Source organism: Chrysochloris asiatica, unplaced genomic scaffold, assembly GCF_000296735.1.
Source record: "Chrysochloris asiatica unplaced genomic scaffold, ChrAsi1.0 scaffold00036, whole genome shotgun sequence".
In the NCBI taxonomy this organism is placed as follows: domain Eukaryota; kingdom Metazoa; phylum Chordata; class Mammalia; order Afrosoricida; family Chrysochloridae; genus Chrysochloris; species Chrysochloris asiatica.
In genome coordinates, this window is record NW_006408554.1 from 962589 (window position 1) to 969036 (window position 6448).

Genomic DNA, 6448 nt, shown 5'->3' on the forward strand with positions numbered 1-6448 from the left:
TAAGAAAGGAATTGATTGACCTTCCTCACATACCAGACATTAGAAAATATTTAGAAAAAAATGTACAAAGGCAAATTTAGCACTACTAGGAATAAGAGTGAAGATTTAGATGTGATATTTTACCTAAGAAAGATGAGAAGATAAAGAATTTAAATGCTTGATACACCTTGATATTGGGAATTAGAATGTATACTTAATAACTGAAAAATTCATACTACTGCTAGGCTTATATTATCATATTGCTGTCTGTTGTTTTTTTTTAAGTTCCATCAAGTTGGGTTTCAACATATAGCAACTCTGTGTAAGGTTTCTAAAGAGTGGCTGGTGGGTTTGGACTATAGTAATCTGGCATTGTAGAATAAGCACTGGACTGCTAGCTATAAGGTCAGTGGTTCTAACCTACCAGAAGCTCCTCAGGAACTCTATACAAGGACTCTATGAGTCAGGACTGGGTGGTACTTAACAACAACAATAATAAAGCAACTAAGCTGATTCTATTTCTAAAGAGACTTCAAAATATAATTCAGTACATTTTCCTAATTATGGATGAGTTCATAATCCTAATTATACTTTTTTTTTTTTTCTTTTATTGTTAAGAGAACTCTTAATACTTCTGGCAAGATGGTGGAGTAGGAAGACATGCTACACAGACCGTCTACAAAGACATGAGAGACCAAATGAAATAGATATAAATGATAATCCTGGAATGCTTAACTTCAGATGAGAGGATACAGAAGTAGATTGAGTATCAACTAGGAAAGAAGCTGGACAAAAGCAGTGGGAGAGGAAACAGACAGATGAATGGTTGGCTGTCCCCATGTGGCGTGGCCATCTCAAATTTTTACAAGAAGCATTCAAAATGAGATAGCAGCCTGACAGCATAAATACTCACTAGCACTGGCAGTGAGAAAAGTGGGCTACACCCTTGTTTTCCCACACCCTCCTGGTCATCAGAAGTGTGGCCAGCCCTCACCCTCATCCACTCAGCAGACAGTGGCATTCCCTGCCCTGCACAGCCCAACTCTGAGATCAGAGTTGTACTCTCATGGATTGGGTGCCAGGTGCACCACCCTTATGTTTGGAGGCACTTGAATGCCACCTCATCACATCAGCAGAATGTGAGGTACCCAATCTTGGCCACCCCATGGAGGCTAAGAACTTCTTACATAAGCAGATGCCTTGTCCCCATCTGCCCTTTGTGCCTAAACCAATTCCTTCCAGGAACAAATAGCCTGACGTTAGTCACCTTCTAGTGGGTTCAAGCATAGCAATGATTGGGAGGATGATGAAGAACTGCACAGTGTTTTGTTCTGTTGTACATAGCATTGCCATGAGTCAGAAAAGGCTCAAGATCATGTAACAACCACACTATTTGTGTCCAGTTGCAGAGAGGCTAGGTAGCTTATCAAAAGTTTCACAGCTGCAAATGCCTAGCACATTTTAAGATTACAAAAATATTTTAATCTCAGAATTAAAGCTCTTATATTTCAAATGAATGGAATTTATACTCATTATGGTGTGGCGCTGTAGGTTAATTTGCCAGACTGTAAAGTCATTTGAATTGTAAGTCGGCGATTCAAGCTCACCAGTCACTTCTTGGAAATCCTATACAGGGTCACTATAGGTCAGAATCAACTCGATGGCACTTAACAACAACAACAACATGCTAATAAAAGATAGTAGAAAGTGTTGTCAGGGCACGCTATATATTATATTAACTCTACATATGCTATCTACCACAGGTCAGTTAGTCATTCTGTGGTGACTTACAAGTTGCTATGATGCAGAAAGCTATGCCACCAGTATTTTAATTATCACCTGTGTTACCCAGTGGACAGGTTTCAGAGGAGCTTGTACCCACTAACTCAGCCTAGGCAGAAAGCCCTGAAGATCTACTTGAGAAATTTCACTGATGAAAACACTATGGTCTACACCAGAGCATTTTCTAATAACTTCTTCATGGCACATACCTTTTTAAAATAACATAAAAGATGATTATACACAGGGACTTAGCAAGACAGAATATACAGTATTCACTTTGACTACATCTGTGGAAACAGACAGTGGGAAAAGGTCCATATCACCAGCCAAAACAAGGCCAGAAGCAGACTGTCAATCAGACCATCAATTGCTCACATGCAAGTTCAGGCTGAAAATGAAGAAAAAATTTTCAAAGTCTACTAGAGCCAAAATATGGCATTAAATACATCCCACCTTAATTTATAGATAGATCATTTCCAAACAGATGTTACACACTAATTACTGGAAACCAGAAGAGTGGTGGGATGACATCAAGAACATCATACAGGAAGAAAGCAAAAAGTCATTAAGAAGACAAGAAAGACAGAAAAGCCCAACACGAATGCAATAAGAGCCTCTGAAACTTGCTCTCTAGCATAGAAATGCTAAAGCAAATCAGAGAGGTGAGGAGGTAAAAGAGCTGAAAAGAAAATTTCAAAGGGCAACTCAAGAACACAAAGTCAAGTTATATAATGAAATGTGCAAATGTGCCAAGACCTGGAGGAAGAAAACCGAAAGGATAGGACACACTCAGCATTTCTCATCCTGAAAGAACTGAGGAAAACATTCAAGCCCCAACTTGAAAAACTGAAGAGTTTGATAGAGAAAGCTTTAAAAGAAGATGAAAGGAATACACAGTCACTGTATCAAAAAGAAAAGGTCGATGTTCATCCATTTCAAGTAATAGCATAAGAACAAGAACCAATGGTACTGAAGGAAGAAGTTCAATGTGAACTGAAGGCATTGGCAAAGAACAAGGCTCTGGGAATTGAGAGAATACAAATTAAAATTTCTCAACAAACTGATGAAGCTCTTGAGGCACACACTCATCTATTCCAAAAAATTTGTTAGACAACTACCTGGCCAACTGATTGGAAGATATCCATGTTTGTGTCCACTACAAAAAGAGGTGACCCGACAAAATGCAGAAATTATCAGACAAAGTCATTACCATCACATGCAAGTAAAATTTAGGTAAAGATAATTCAAAAATGCCCACAACAGTCCATTGACAGGGAACTGCCAGAGGTTCAAGCCAGATTCAGATTTAGATGTGGAATGAGGGATATCATTGCTGACATCAGATGGATCTTGACTAAAAGCAGAGAGTGCTGGGAAGATGTTTACCTGTACTTTATTGACTATGCAAAGACTTCCGATTATGTGGATCATGAGACGCTACGGATAACACTGCAGAGGATGATTATTCTGGAACACTTAACCGTGCTGATGATGAGCCTGTACCTTGACCAAGAAGGAGTAATTCGAATAGAACAAGGGGACACGGAAAGGTTTAAAATCAGGAAAGGTGTGTGCCAGGGTTACATTCTTGCACCATATTCAGTTTGTATGCTCAGCAAATAATCAGAGAAACTGGTTATATGAAGAAGCATACGGCATCAGGTTTAGAGGAAGGCTCATTAACAACCTGTGATATGAAGATGATATAACCTTGCTTGCTGAAAGCAAAAAGGACTTAAAATACTTACTGATGAAGAACAAAGAACTGAACCAGTAAATAACATAAGGGCGAAAGGAAAAAAGATCAAAGTTGTCAAAGACTTCACTTTGCTTGGATCCACCATTAACATTCATGGAAGCAGCAGTCAAGAAAACAAATGACATCACATTAGACAAATCTGTTGCATAAGATCTCTTTAAAGTGTTCAACAGCAAAGATATCATTGTGACGACTAAAGTGCACCTGAACCAAGCCATGGCATTTTCAATAGCATCATATGCATATTAAAGTTGAACAGTGAATAAGGAAGACTGTAGAAGAACTGATGTATTTGAGTTATAGTTCTGAAGAAGAATATTAAAGGTACCATGGACTTCCAGAAGAACAAACATCTGTGTTGGAAGAAGTACAACTACAACGCTCCTTAGAAGATGGCCAGACTTTGTCTTCTTATACTTTGGACATATTATCAGTAGGGACAAATCCCAGAAGATAGACATCATGCTTGGTAAAGTAGAGGAACAGAGAAAAAGAAAGTGGCCCCTAACTAGATGGATTGGCACCAGTGGCAACAGCAATCGTCTCAAGCATAGCAGCAATTGTGAGGATGGCACAGAACCATGTGGTGTTTCATTCTATTGAACATAGGGTTGCTATGAGTTGGAACCATCTCAACAATATTTAACAACAACATTTTCTAATATAGTGCTAGAAGATGAGCTCCCTAGGTTATAAGACACTCAAAATACATAGTGTCTGCCACAGTGGGTTCAAGCAACCAACCATCAGGAAAGGGGTGCAAGTCTGGTCAAAGTTTCATTCTGCTACACATGAGGTGGCCTTGACTTGGAGCCTAGGAGATAACAACTAACAACGAAAGCAACAACATATCCTGTGAAATAAAGACAAATATAACTATGGTCTAAAAAAAAAAAAAATACAGTATTTATACTTGGTATTTTTTCATCTTTGAGAAGCAGATGAAAAAGTAGGAAGAAAACAAGACACTGGTCAGAGAATTCTTTATTTAGCAAACTGGCTACATAACTAATTCCCAGGATTTAAAGTGTATCCAGATTAAATATGACATTGCCCATTGCCCACATAATTCTTATCAAAACAGTTGGTTTGTTTATGTTAAAGACACCATGCAGTTTATTTTAAGGTTTGACCCTCTGTGTTATTGTTTGTTTCCATCAAAAGCAGAAGATTTAGACACTGTTATGAGAACAACCCAGATTAATCATTTTTTCCTCTCATGGCAAAATCTTGCTTAATTACTAACCCATGGGCTAATAAGTGAAAATAAATGACAGATGTAGAATTTCAGTTTGCAATGACAATCTAAGCAGGAAAAATTTTAGAAAGTGAAACTTTGGAAACAGTTCAACTTATTCTAGGCTGTTAATTATTCTATAAATCATAAACTAGTATAAAATTTGCCCAAGTCCTTGAAATGGAATCACTAAATATCAGGAGACAAGTAGTTCACCCATCCATATGTCATCAAAAATAATTTTTTTAAACCCTGAAAATGTAAACTCCCTGGATAGAGGGATTTTGTTTTGCTCACTCTTCTACTTTCAATATTCACTACAGCTTGACTATCTATTAGGTAATTAAATGAAAAAGGGAAAGAAAGTGGACTCAACATGTTTTATTCTCTTTTCTGGGTTGGGTATCTTTAGTTTGTCTCTTCACATAGTCATTCTATTTACCAAGTTTCTACTCTTGGCTAGACTATGTACTAAACACTGGGTCTATATATAGCTACAAATCAGATGGGTATTGCTACTGACCTCCTGGAACTTGAAGCTTATCTCATTGGCCACAGAAGAAAGGTAAACATATAATCTAAGAAAAATACTATATTTACATAGTTTTTTAAAGTTTTTAATAGTTGCTTCATAGTTAAGTATGACAGTTTGAGGAAGAAGATAATTTTCTTGTTCAAGAAAATCTTTTCAAAGAAAATAAAACTTGGGCTAGACCTCTGTTAAGAGTTTGGGATTTGACCTAATAGGGGATCAATGAATCGTGACTGTTTTCCTGTAATTATTGTTGAGCATATGCACAGCAGAATTTAAACCAATTCAACAATTTTGACATATACAGTTAGTTCAGTGACATTGTTTATATTCTCCAGGTTTTACAAACATTCTTACCCTCCTTCTCCAAATTGTTTCTCCCCCAACTCACTACACCCTAAGTGTCCTGTTTAATCTTTTGAGTTGCCATTGTCAATTTGCTAAAAGATACGTTGTTCTTAAGGGGTCTCCACAGTGCAGTGTTTAAGTGCTCAGTTGCTAACCAAAAAAGCAGGAATTTCAAACCCACCAGCTGTTCTATGGGAGAAATATGAGGCAGACTGTTGCCATAGAGATTTACAACCTTGGGAACTATATGGGGCATTTCTACTCTGTCCTACAGAGTCACTATGAGTCAGAATAGATTCAGTGACAAAGCAGTTTGTATGTGTGTGTTTTAGATAGTTCTTTAAAAAGCACAACGTTAAAACACACACACACACACATTACTTATTAATCAAGGCAAATATTTGCTTACTTTAAAGAAGACTCATAGATTTCAAACTTTCTGGAACCACTGAAGTTCGACAAACCCATAAAATTATTGCCCTAAGATACTCTCAAAGCTTAGACCAAAAGAATCCTGATTTTTCACAAAGAATGAAGGGAATATTGAGTTATGTGTACAGTCTGTGCCCTAGAATATAGTGTACATTTGATTAGAGGAAGGAGACTGTATTAGACAGATAGGATTTAATTTGTGAAAACTTTAATATGCAACACTAAAAATTTGGAGTTAATCTATTTCCTATGTTAAAGTAGATAACTAATGTATTTTGTTGCTGTTGTTGCTGTTGTTAGGTGCCATTGAGTTGGCACCAACCCATAGAGACCTTATGCACAGCAGAACGAAACACTGCCTGGTCCTGGGCCAACCTTA